General features: G+C 42.3%; 1 protein-coding gene across 6 annotated transcripts in view; it reads right to left on the reverse strand.

Moving 5' to 3' along the window:
* ARHGEF3 (Rho guanine nucleotide exchange factor 3) overlaps positions 1-13,350 on the reverse strand; it is a 306,099-nt gene that overhangs the window by 213,506 nt on the left and 79,243 nt on the right. Inside the window, exon 1 of one of the 6 annotated variants that reach the window (XM_047846376.1) lies at positions 9,801-9,811. The exons of the other annotated variants lie outside the window; for them this stretch is intronic. The gene's annotated coding sequence lies outside the window, so the exon portion shown is untranslated. Of the gene's footprint in view, positions 1-9,800; positions 9,812-13,350 lie in introns of those variants that run through there. 6 annotated transcript variants of the gene reach the window in all.

Raw genomic sequence — 13,350 nt, forward strand, 5'->3', positions numbered from 1 at the left:
CTCGCATATAGAGAGAAGTCCCGCTAAACAGGGAAGAACATGCTCTTGGGAGAATGTAGCCTGGGGGTTTCTTGTGGGACGAGCTTAGTAGGATCTCAAATTTAGAAGCCTCATAGGCAAAGAAAAAGGATCAGAGTGAATCTGTCAATCCAGGGCATTCTTTTTTTTTTTTTTTTAATTTTTATTTTAATGTTTATTTATTTTTGAGAGACAGAGTGCAAGCAGCAGAGGGGCAGAGAGAAAGAGAGACATAGAATCCGAAGCAGGCTCCAGGCTCCAGGCTCCAGGCTCCGAGCTATCAACACAGAGCACAACACGGGACTCAAACTCACAAACTGTGAGATCGTGACCTGAGCTGAAGTCAGACACTTAACTGACTGAGCCATCCAGGTGTCCCATTTCTTGTGTTCAGAAGCAGGTTCTTGGGGAGCCTGGGTGGCTCATCGGTTGAGCGTCTGACTCTTGATTTTGGCTCAGGTCATGAGCTCACGGTTCGTGGGTTCAAGCCCACATCAGCTCTGTGCTTGACAGTGTGGAGCCTGGTTGGGATTCCCTCTCTCTCCCTCTCTGTTCTTCCCTGACTTGTGCGCTCTCTCTCTCTCTCTCAAAACAAATAAACTTAAGAAATTATTAAAGAAAAAAAAAAAAAGGAATCAAGTTCTTTGCATTGTCAGCAAAAGTCCAAGTAAGAAACAGGTACTTGGTTCTACAGATCTCCAAGACACGAAGGTACACAGTTGGGCCTCCTAACAGGGCTGGGAGGAGTTATCTATAGTGTGTTCAGTCCTTGGACCCCTGATGTGAGCCAGGTCTGTGCACGGTGTGTGCACACGTGGTTAAGAAGCACAGCCCATCCTGCAGATGCCAGGGGAACGACGTTGACCAACAACCATCCACCTCTGTGGAGGGACCAACGGGAAGCCAGGGGTGGGTGTGAAGCAGGACAGAAACCATTGACACAGGAGGGACAGCTTCTTGGCTGGAAGGAGGTTACAACTGAAGGAAAGACTGGGAAGAAAAGTTGGAAACACTGTCCACATGGAGAAATGCCCACAGGAGGAGCAACAAGTCAGGATTCAAGATGCATTTAGGGAATGATCTCAAATTTCAGAAGTGTGTGTGTGGCTGGAATCAAACAGAATAAGCTCAGGAGCTTATAACCTCAGGGTCAGCAGCAGAATGTACTTCCCACCACATGGAAATGAATACAACTTTTTTCCACCACCCTGAGAAGAGGATTAGTGACCATTTCCAGAGCAACTCCTAAGAGTATGGGTTTCAGAAGTGAATATGTAGACTGCTTTGCTGCCCGTACACTCACTATGTGGGGCCAAGAGCCTAGTGTCTGAGGTACGACCAACTTGGGGCTCCAAGAGTGGCTCCCTCTCCTTCTTGCTGGGGGACTTCAACCAGGCTACCTACTCTCTACTGTCTCTGAGCCTCCATTTTCTCATCTGTAAAATGTGGATAATAATCTCTTCTCACAAAATTGAAGCATTAAATTAATGTACTACATAAAATGTTTGGCAGAGAATCTGGCACTTATTAAATACTCTAGCTATTACAGTAGCGCCTCCTTATGTATAAAGGATATGTTTCAAGGAGTGTCTGGCTGGCTCAGTCGGTGCAGCACGTGACTCTTGATCTTGGGGTGATGAGTTTGAGCCTCACATTGGGTGTAGAGCTTACTTTAAAAGGGGGTACATTTGGGGGCACCTGGCTGGCTCATGAACCGTGAGATCATGACCTGAGCCAAGACCAAGAGTTGGATGCTTAACCAACTGAGCCATCCAGATGCCCCAAATATTTTAATGTCTTACTTCTCAACCCAGGGCATCTTGCTAACAACACTTTCCTTTTATTTCTTTTGTTTTGTTTGACTTCGCTCTATCTATGAAGACAATTGTAGCAATACAAGGAAAGCCAAAGGGCTACATTTTATAGAGAAATTAGTGCAGACTATAACCACCTGTGCCAGGTATTTTATCCTGGTTGGACCACTCAAGACAGTGATGGTCTTTCAGGTAAATGTCTTCTTAATTCTGGTTGTGGTACGTAATTGAGGATGGACTGGCAGGTGTTTAGCCAGGTGAAGGAAGACCCAATTCTCTGTTGAGAAGCTCACTGTGAAGAGGTTGTTTGCCCAATGGAAAGCTCATCACCTAGGCTTGCCTCTTAAACAAAGGCACAATGGCACCACCCGTAACATGTTTCCGTAGTTCATAGGCCACACTCAGCTTCATTCCACTTACACCATGGCTGCAACTCCAACTCTTTATTTCCTGATAAAATATGGGGAAACAGGATCACAGAACCTCAAAAATAGTCAACTGGTACAATCACTCGGCACAGGTTGGATCTTCTCCAACAGTCCTGTTGAGAATGCACCCTGAAAGAGAGTCTTCCCTCTTTAGAGAAGGGGTCTGTATCCAGTCATAAGGGCTCACATATTAATTTCTCTCCAACACGTAAAGAACACCTTCCATAGGGCAGGCACAGGACCAGACATTAGAGACACAGCAGTGAACAGCACAGATACAGTGTCTGCTTTCATGAAGCTTACAAAAGGACAATGGGAGTGAGAGAGGGTGGGAGAGAGAGAGAGAACAACATAGTAAGTCTTAAAGAAAAATAAAACAGTGGTAATGGGGAGAGCCAGAGGGGCTCAATCAACATTTGAGGAGCTAGACAGACCTCCCAGAGGAAACAAGACCTCCCTGTGACCTGACAGAGGTGAGGGACTCAACCAGGTAATAAGACAGGGAGCAGCAGGCCAGGCGACAGGAAGAGCAAGCTAAAAATGCAGGAGGTCGAACTTTGCAAAGATTACCTAAATAGACAAAACTGGCAGAACTAATTGCTGAAGTTAAGAGTCAAGAGTTAAGATGTAGAAGCAAGACGGCATATTTGAAAAACTGGAAGCTAAGTATGACCACTTAAACATCTGTCAATAAATAAAGGGATTATTAAATGAAGCTATATTCATTCTTTACAATGGAAGACCATGTAGGACTATACATTAATGAAAAATCTCAAAAAAAATAAAGAAAGAAAATCCAAGTTGCAGGAGGTATGCATATGATAGGATATATGATACTATGTAGAATCTCACAAAATAACACTCTCTTGTTTTGGCCACATATGTATGTAGTAAAAATGTAAGACTACATATGAAAAGGTTTTTTTTCTTTTAAAGTGTATTTATTTGAGAGAGAGAGAGAGAGAGAGAGTGAGAGAGAATGCTTGTACATGCACCCATGAGAGGGGGAGGGGCAGAAAGAAAGGGAGACAGAATCCCAAGCAGGACCCATGGTGTCAGTGCAGAGCCCGATGTGGGGCTTGAACACACAAACCGTGAGATCATGACCTGAGCTAAAACCAAGAGTCAGACACTTAACCGGCTGACCCAGGAGCCCCTGAAAAGGTTTTATCAACTGCAAATAAATGGTCCCCTCTGGGGACTGAAAGGGAAAGGGACTCGGGTGGGGCCCATGTGAAGCTTCATCACTACCTGTAATGTTTCATTTATTCACATAAAAATTCTGAAGCTAACAGGGCAAAAAGATTTTTATTAAATCTAAATGGTAGGTATAGATATGAATGTTATAATAGCCTATATTTTGCTATGCAGGTAAAATAGATTATAATTAATAACAATAACAAATGAATAAATTCTAGCATAGCCATGTAATACAATACTAAGGCATCCATTAAAAATAATGAGGGCGCCTGGGTGGCTCAGTCAGTTACGCATCTGACTCTTGATTTTGGCTCAGGTCGTGGTCTCACGGTTCATGAGTTCGAGCTCCGCATCAGGCTGTGCTCAGAGCACGGAGCGTGCTTAGGATCCTGTCTCCCTCCCTCTCTGCCCCTCCCCCCCTTAAAAATAAATAAATGTTAAAAAAAATTTTTATAATAATGAGGTGTACTTGTGCCATCACCAGCAAAGACCATAAAATACAGTCTGTGAAATAAGAGGCAGGGCAACGTGTAAATCCACTTACTTTTACACACACACGCACGTACAGAATCAGCTCTGAGCATGCTGAGGGCCCTGGCAGGGCACATGCCCAACTGTTGACATTGATTGATTATGTATACAGTTTGGGCCAGGGGTGGGAAGCATAAATGTGGACATCAGCTTTTACATACATATTTTTAAATCTTTACTATAGAAACGTATTATGTAATGAAAATCATAATAATGTTTACTAAAAGGCCTTAATAGGTAGGCAAGGAGGCAGAGAGGCATGAAATGAGGCTGAACAGGAGGCCAGGGCTGGACAGGGCAGAGACTTAAAGGCTAAGGTTGGGGGGCTGGTCATGGGGTGATGGGGCTCCACTGAAGCTATATGGTGAGGAATGACATGGGATTTGCCTTTAGAAAGATCCCTCTGGCTAGAGGGAAGAGAAGACAGCCGAGGGGTCCAGAATGAAGGCAGAGACCAGCAGGGAGGGTACCGCAGGCATCCAGATCCACTATAGCCTCTCTCATCTCTTTCAAGATTCTGAAGGCACAGAAGTCATAAGTGTCCATTCAGACTGCTTTTTCCCATTTTCTCTCCCTTCCCCAGTTGTTTTCTAGAACAGCACTGTCCAGTAGATATATCATGCGAGCCACACATGTAATTTTAAATTCTCTATTAGTCACATTAAAATGGTAAACAGAAATAGGCAAGTTTAGTTTTAATAGTATAGTTTATTTAACTCAATATATCCAGATACTATTATCAGTTCAACATGTAATAGAAAAAAAATATTAGAGATATTTTACATTTTTTCATGTCTTCCAAATCCAATGAGTATCTTACTCTTAGATCAATCCTCTTTTTAATGTTTATTTATTTTTCAGAGAGAGAGAGAGAGACAGCGCACAAGCGGGGGGAAGGGCAGAGAAAGAGGGAGACAGAGGATCCAAAGCAGGCCCCTTGCTGACAGCAGAGAGCCTGATGTGGGGCTCGAACTCATGAACTGTGAGATCATGACCTGAGCCAAAGTTGGACACTTAACTGACTGAGCCACCCAGATACCCCTACTCTTACCTCAGTTTTAATTGGTACTAGCCATGTTTCAAGTGCTCAGTAGCAGTATGTGGCATGTGTCTATCATACTGGACAGCACAAGTATAGAAAAATAACACATGTAATTTCAAAGAGCCTCTTTGAAAAGCCAGACTTTGAAAAGCTACAGCTCTGTGTCTCAGCAATTAGTGACTAACCACAATATATAAATTGAGACCCTTTTGAAAAATGAGACACTCTCCAAAATGATTTTAGTATCCATCTGAATTCAGAAAAATTCAGAACAAAAAAAATATTTCTCAAAAGCTTTAGAGATATAGTCTCTGGAATAATTACAGGAAATTATCTTCAGGTCACATCCTTACTTGAATAGATCAACATACGAAATTTTTCCCAAATGGAGATTATCCCAAACAAAAGTCTATGATCGGGTCCTAAATAATGTAGAACTAGTCTAATCAAACGAATTCCAGAATGAACTAAAAGGAAGACATTGAAATGATTTTTTTTAAACCCATAAAATGATTATATTTGTATTTCCCCTTTTGTGAAATGTTTGTTCAGGTCATTTACCCATTTATATACAGGGATTTTTTTTTTTGGTTATTGATATGTAAGGGCTCTTTCTAGATTCGGACAAGAGTGTGTAACAAGTGGCTAGCACATACCTGGTACTCTAGTAACCGTATTAAAAAGGCATATATTAAATTCCATCAACTGGTGAATGAAAATGGATAAACAAAGGTGTATGTGCCTGCAATGGGATGTGATTCAAAAGAATGAAGTACCAACACCTGCTAGGACATGGAGCAACCTTGAATGCCTTATGCAAAGTGAAAGAAGCCAGACACAAAAGGCCACATCGTGTATGATTCCATTTATGTGAAATACCCAGAATAGGCAAATTCATAGAGTCATAAAGCAAACTAGGGGTGGCCAGGGGCTGGGGGAAAGAGAGCAAGTAGGAAGTGACTGCTTAATGGGTGCACAATTTCCTTTTGGGGTGATGAAAATGTTCTGAAATTAGGTTGTGGTGATGGACGCAAAACCCTGTATATGTACTTAATACCACTGAATTATTATACACCTAAAATGGCTAAGATGGTAAACATGCATTTTACCACAGTAGTTTTAGGCAATTTGGATTTATTTATTTATTTATTTATTTATTTATTTATTAAATAATGAGGGTATCTTTTGGGTAAATACCTAGTAGTGTAATTGCTGAATCATAGGGTAGTTATATTTTTACGTTTTTGAGAAACCTCCACACTGTTTTCCAGAGTGGCTGCACCAGTTGGCATTCCCACCAACAGTGCAAGAGGGTTCCCTTTTCTCCACATCCTTGCCAACACTTGTTGTTTCTTGTGTTGTTGATTTTAGCCATTCTGACAGGTGTGAGGTGATATTTCATTGTAGTTTTGATTTGTATTTCCCTGGTGATCAGTGATGTGGAGCATGTTTTCATGTATATCTGCTCAAAGAATACAAAAATACTAATTCAAAGGGATACATGCACCCCAATGTTTACAGCAGCATTATCTAAATAGCCAAATTATGGAAGCAGCCCAAGTGTCCAGTGACTGATGAATGGATAAAGAAGATGTGGTATATATATACAATGGAATATTAATCAGCCATAAAAAAGAATGAAATCTTGCCATTTGCAATGGCATGGATGGAGCTAGAGAGTACTCTAATAAGTTAGTCAGAGAAAGACAAATGCATTTGATTTCACTCATATGTAGAATTTAAGAAATTCTTAAATAAATGCGCAAAGAAGGAAAAAAAGAGAGAAAGAGGCAAACCAAGAAACAGACTCTTAACTACAGAAAACAACTTGCTGGTTACCAGAGGGGAGGTGGGGAGGGGGATGGGTGAAATAGGTGATGGGGATTAAGGAGTACACCTGTCACGATGAGCACGGGCTGTTACATGGAAGTGTTGAATTGCTATACTGTACACCTGAAACTAATATTATACTGTGTTAACAGAAATTTAAATTAAAACTTTTTTTTTAAAAAAAGAGGAAAAAAAGCTGTAAGTTTCACTGCTTAAAAAATAAAAATAGTGAGGGTAAAATAAAGATAATTTTCAGGCAAAATAAAAGATACATATCTAATGGAAAAAATCCTCATAAAATAATAATGCAAACTAAAATACTGTTAACCATTCCAGAAGCGGGAATTACATAAATAAAAGCCAGGAGGGTAAACATTCTGTGCAGCCTGGGAATTGACAAAAATGGCTTAGATGTGAAGTTTTATCAGTACTTGTGAGAAATCCGCCCTACAAGTCCCTGTCTCAGAGACATATATTTATGTCAGTCCTTCAACCATGATAAAAATTCCCACACTCTGGCTTTCTCCACTTCCTCTCATTCTCCACTCCGGGCCCCGACTCTCTGTGCTCAGAGATTCTGCAGCAACACCCGTTCCATCCTCTGCTCCCACCTCATGAGGCTCATGCTGCATTTCTCTTTCACCCTTGAGCTTCCTACAAAGCTTTTATCTTCAGAAAAGCCATTCACGAGTGCAGTACTCCAGAAAAAGAACTTTCAAAGGTAAATGTCAGTGACTCCCAAGTGGTGCCATGAAGCAGAAGTTTGGTTGCAGTGGTTAAAAGTGCATCTGCTTGGAACCAGCTCTGCCATTCACGAGCTGTGTGACATGAGACAAGTGACTTACCCACTCTGTTCCCTACTTCCCCCATCTGTAAAATGGAGGTAATAACAGGATTCCCTTACAGAGTTGTTGTGAGGATTAAATGAGTTAATATATGTAAAGCGCTTGGCACGTGGTGCACAGAAGGTCTACTTTAAGAGTTAGCCCGCTTCTGGGCGATGAGCTCTGGAAGGCCAGGGACCGTGTTATTTGGGTTCACTGCTGTCTCTGCATTCCCTGCACTTTGTAGGACCTTAATCGGCAGCTGGAGGATGAATGCATGGTGCTTGCCCTCAGTAAGTCTGTGGTCAGCAGTATCACAGAGTAGCCCTACAGACACAGTGACAGAACATGAATACGACCACATGCACTTGAGAGAGAGAACAGGTGTCTATCGTTAAGGCCATCTCCCGTAGCCCTCAAGCACTGGGCTTGGACCCCGAGGCAAGCCTGACGCGGGGCTGTGCATCTGCACCATCTCCACCTTCTCTCTTCCCAGGCCTCTCCAGACTGTGCTCGGTCCTAGAAAGGCACTTTCTGAACAAAAGCTCCTCGGTTAGAAACTGTTGAAATGAACAGCACCAGAGGAAGGGGACCCCGGTCACAAGGGCATGTCAGGCTCCAACATGGGACCTTCCCAAGGGCATTTAAGTGCATTTTGGATTATATATGATTCTCATCTTACTAACCGCACTATAGTTCCCATGCTGTCTCCTCATCCAGAAGAAAGTACCTACAAAATGCAGTAGCTGCCCCAGGAAACTTAAACCCAAACACCCTGAGAGACACCATTCCATCATGACACCAGTGCTCCTGTCCATTCGCGTATTTCAAGTCCAGGGTGGGCCACAGGTTGTTCATTCATATTTCCATCTGTTGGGCAGCCACTGTAAATCTTTCTAGAACAAAGTAAATCCACTGAAGAGAGACAGCAGACATGCAGGGTGGTCATAGCATGGGAGGTGCAGTCTCCAAGAATCTGGTTTAAGCTCAAGTTTACCAGGTGATCTTGGGCAACTTTTGAGGAACTTCCTTGAGCCTCACTTTCCGACTTGAAACCAAATCCAAGTCACAAACCAATGAGTCCAGGTCACACAGCCAAATAGCAGCTATTCCTACCATCCCTCATCCCTTACTCTGTTTTGTTTTTCTCCATAGAGTTGATCACCTCCTAAGGTAACCTCTGAGAGAACAGAACTATGTTTTACTCTGCAGCATCCTTTATGCCTACAATGATGCCCGGCACTCAGTAGACACTCAGCAAATACTTACAGCTAATATTTATTAAGCTGTCCATGTGAGCCAGCTAGTACGCAAAGAACTGTAAAGAAACTGTTAATGTACTCCTCATAACAACCCTATGAAGTCTGTCTCACCAGGTCCATCTTCCAGTTAGAAACTGAGGCTTGGGAAGTTTAAGAGCAGAAATCAGATGGTAAGGGTCTTACAGACTACAGCAAGTTTTCGAGATTTTAGTCTGAGTGATATGGGAGACCACGGGAAGATTTTGAGCAGAGAAGAAACACAATCTATGTATTAAAAGGACTGTTCTCAATGCTGTGTAGAGAGGACAGCTGTAGGGGCAAGACAGAGAGGAGGGAGATGGTGAAGAAGTGCCTTTGGTAGTGGGAGGAGGGAAAAGACCTTTGGGAGGAGCAGATTGGGAAACAAAAGTCAAGGGCAGACAGATCATCTGAATTGGTATGGATCTCCAAATGGAGATTGTAGTGAGCAGTTGGATATAAGAAACTGGAGAGTATATTCGAGAAGCATCAGCCTTTAGACTGAGAAGAAGCCCCACCTTGATGAGGGAAGAGGGAGAGGAGTATTCAAGAAGCCAGGGAAGAAAGAGTTTCAGGGAGGCAGTGCTCAACTACATCACCAAGTAGGGGAGAGAGAAATGCCCACTGAATTCGGCAAAGCAGGTGTCCCTGGTGACTTGACACGATGAAGTGAGTGGAGTTGGGGACAGAGCTGAAAGGGGCTTGTCTAAAGATTACCTAAGAGCAATGTCTGTAGAAAAACTAAGTTGACAAGGATCTTAGGGATTGGCCAGTCTACTGAAATCATTAGAATATGAGCTCCCCAAGGACAGGAACTTCATCTGTCTTTTCACTGTTTTATTCCTGCCCTCTGGGCACCTGGCACATGACAGATGCTCAATAAATATTTGCAAGACTTTTTTGAACTTTCTTGACATCTCTAGCCAAACAGTACAGGTCAACAGGAACTTTGCATCCCTAACAGGATGGTATGGAAGACAGTGAGGAAATGCACACACAAATTATCCCAAGATGCAATGTTCACATTCCCTTCCCTTGCTAAAGAAACTAGAATTCATGCTACTTGGTATTTATTCAGCATGAGAATAATGTGTTTTCCAGTTACTCTTCTCATTGACATTCATATCTGTATCGTCAGTGGATTGAATGGCTTCTCACTGGCAGCACCAAATTTCAACATTCAAGCTAATTGTAAGCTGGTGTAATTAGCATAAATTACAGAATATTTTTAAAGGGATGTTTTGTAACAGAGGTCTTTTGGAAATCCAATTTAGGAAAATTATTTTTTTCATGTTCTCAAAGTGCTGACCTGCAGATGATGTTTCAAAAGCATTTAGGGGTCACTTTGAAAAGCAAGGGGATCATTCTCCCTCTCCCCACCTGCATCCATCTGAATTATGGCACATGTTCAATGGGAAAGGCCTCATTACATCCTAAGGAAATCCACATCCTGCACCTCCAGGTCACAGTCCAGCAGAGAGCAGCCTCATGTCCCTCCGGAAAGGATAATTAGTTTTCTACCCTTTAATCAAGGAACAGCAGATTGTTGTTTTTCTAAAGTTTTGCCTGGAGAGAGCCTGTTCTTTCCCGAATGTGTGTTTTTCTAAACAGGACTCCCTGTACGTACCCAACCTTCCCATGAGCCACCACTGACAGGCACTCCCCCAGCCTTATCTGAAACAAAAAACTGAAGCTCTCCACTGATGACAGCCTCTGGCCCCTCAACTCCACAGATGTGGGATTAGGTCATGGCCCTCACAACTTACCAGCACCAATGAGCTTTTACTTATCGACCAAGAGAATCCTCAATCTCTCTGTCATGGAGGTCATGTTTTTAAGGGTTTACTTAAAAAAAAGTAATAGATGCTTATCATGTGCCAGACACTATTCTGAGTGCTTAGTAAATATTAACTCATTTAACCCTCAAAACAATTTTATAAAAGTACTTTTATTATTCCCACTTTACAGATGAGGAAACTGAAGCTCAGAGAGGTTAAGTGACTTACCCAAAACCACACAGCTAATAGGTGGCAGAGCCAGGATTCAAACCCAGGTGGTCTGGCTCCAGAGAACAGAGAGACAGATGTTAAAACCATTGCAGAAGCAGTGACAACCAAGAAAAGAAGATGGAAATTGAATTGCTTACTATGTACTAGGCCCAGAGCCAGTGTTACTGGTTAGTTTCTCTTTACATAAAGTGCAACTGGACCTTAAAATCATCATCATCATCATCATCATCAACATCAAAGATTATTATGTGTATTATGTGTTGGTCTTCTACATCTACAAATAAAAATCCATGTAGATTCATTGGTATATTTTTACCGCGTGCATGTTACTTTGATAAAAGTATGATTTTAGTTAAAAAATTTTAATGGCTGAGTTTTCTGTTTTTAAAGTGATTTGAATCAAATAAACAGCCCTTAGAAGGCATTTTTTTAAAAGCCACCCTGAACTCCCTTTCCAATTTTTGTCTTAAAAAGAAAGTAAGAAGTCTTTGGTATTGTTCTATCAAACTGTATGCAAATCAGACACAAAGAAGAAGCAGATAAACTCATGTTTTTCAAATCCTGAAAAGCTTTAACTCAAAAATTATATTTACAGACACCCTCACAGAATTTTTTTTTTTGCTCAGGGTGGGGCAGAAGACAGTCTTCACACTTTATTCAATAATACATTGATCAGAAGCTAATAAATCAGGATGTAGCTAATAAATCATTTCACCTCCAAAATGAAAATCGCAATCCTAAAACTCAGGATTCAGAAATGGGCATCTCTAAAAACTGATTCTAACTCAGTTAAAAACACCAAAAATTCTTAAATTAGCCAGCATTGCTTAAAGCAGTTTATTGACTTTCTGATACAGGACCTACCACAGTCTCCAAGGTAATTAGAAGCACCATAAATGCTGTTTTTGGCAGTGACTGGGGCCACACATAAAAACATGTTTATTCCCAAACCGTCAGTGAAATATGGTGGTGGGGGTGGGACCACGTCACGCTTGTAGCATATGTGGAGAAAAAGGAAAGGTAATGCCAAGGGCACCATTCAAACTGAGATTATTTCATCACTATGACAAACAGCAAGCCACCCCCCAAAATCTAGGTAAGAGAGTAATTCTGAGCAAGACAATTACTCAGAGTAAGAGAAATTCTGAGTAAGGCAGGCTAATATTATTATTTTAACAATAATGAAAATAATACTATTAGTGCTGTGCTTATTATGTGGATTAATTCATTTAATTTTCATGGGGGCCCTGAAAACAAGAGCCATAACGGAAGAAGGTTCTGAGAGGTTAGACTTGGAAATGCTCCATGGCTACTGAAAGTCAGAGCCAGAGACAGCCCAATTCCAAGATGCCTGCTCTTGGTCCCTGAGTCCTGCTAAATTGTCTAAGGGATTTTCTGGCCACCTAATCCACAAAAGTAATAAATTGGAAACAGGAAAAATGAACCATGTTGGTCAGTCATGTGCTATTTATCAAATATTTCTATCAAACGTGGTCCCATTGCATAGGACAGAGCAAGCCCCCAACCATCCTCCCGGGCAGCTGGGCTCCCAGCTCACCAGCTGGGCTCCAGTGGGAACAGGGCCCGTACTTGCATCAGCGTTGCCATAGCTGTCACCATGGCAACTGCCCACTGTCGCCCAGGCAGAGATGCTCTCCCCACTCTCGGGAGCCCTGATGCAGGGATGCAGTCCAGTAGAAACTCATCCTTTTACTTGCTCCCCAACTTGCTCAAGTCTTTATAAGACTGAGAACCAGTCGGGGGTTCCCCAGGTCCCTGCTTGCATTCGGACCAGACAATACATATAAAGGCCAAGAGGGAGACGGGGTTCATGAAGAGGCTGTCCAGAACTGAAGCGTGGGTAGTTAACCTCTCCAGGGGCCTCCACACCTGGCAGGGCTGAGTCTGAGTTCTGTCTCTGGCACTGGCTACCTGGGGATGCTAAGCAAATGGTTTGGCCTCTAGGAACCCAAGTTTTAGAATATGAACAGCCAGGAAAATGTTAGCTTTTACATTTTATAGAATAGTTGTGAGATATAAGTAAACCCAAGTGTATAAAGGATATACAGAGTAAATGCTGGCTATTATTAACTATTATCCCCAATTCAGTGGTGCTGGTGCTGGAAAACATCAGGGGCCCTCAACCTCTCGCTACTGCCTTTACACCACAGCAGCCTGATATTCCAAATGAAAAGCTCTCCTGTCCACAGCACAGAGGCGCTGACTCAAGGGCTGAATAAGGCCAGCAGATAGCGTAGTCCACACTCACACTGCTGAGCGGTAGGAGACATGATGGTGGTCGGTGGGGTCCCTAAATCCAGTAATCGTCCCTCTGGGCAACACGGCTTCTCTGAAAAGATTAATTTATCAAAAT

This window comes from Prionailurus viverrinus, chromosome A2 (assembly GCF_022837055.1).
Source record: "Prionailurus viverrinus isolate Anna chromosome A2, UM_Priviv_1.0, whole genome shotgun sequence".
In the NCBI taxonomy this organism is placed as follows: Eukaryota; Metazoa; Chordata; class Mammalia; order Carnivora; family Felidae; genus Prionailurus; species Prionailurus viverrinus.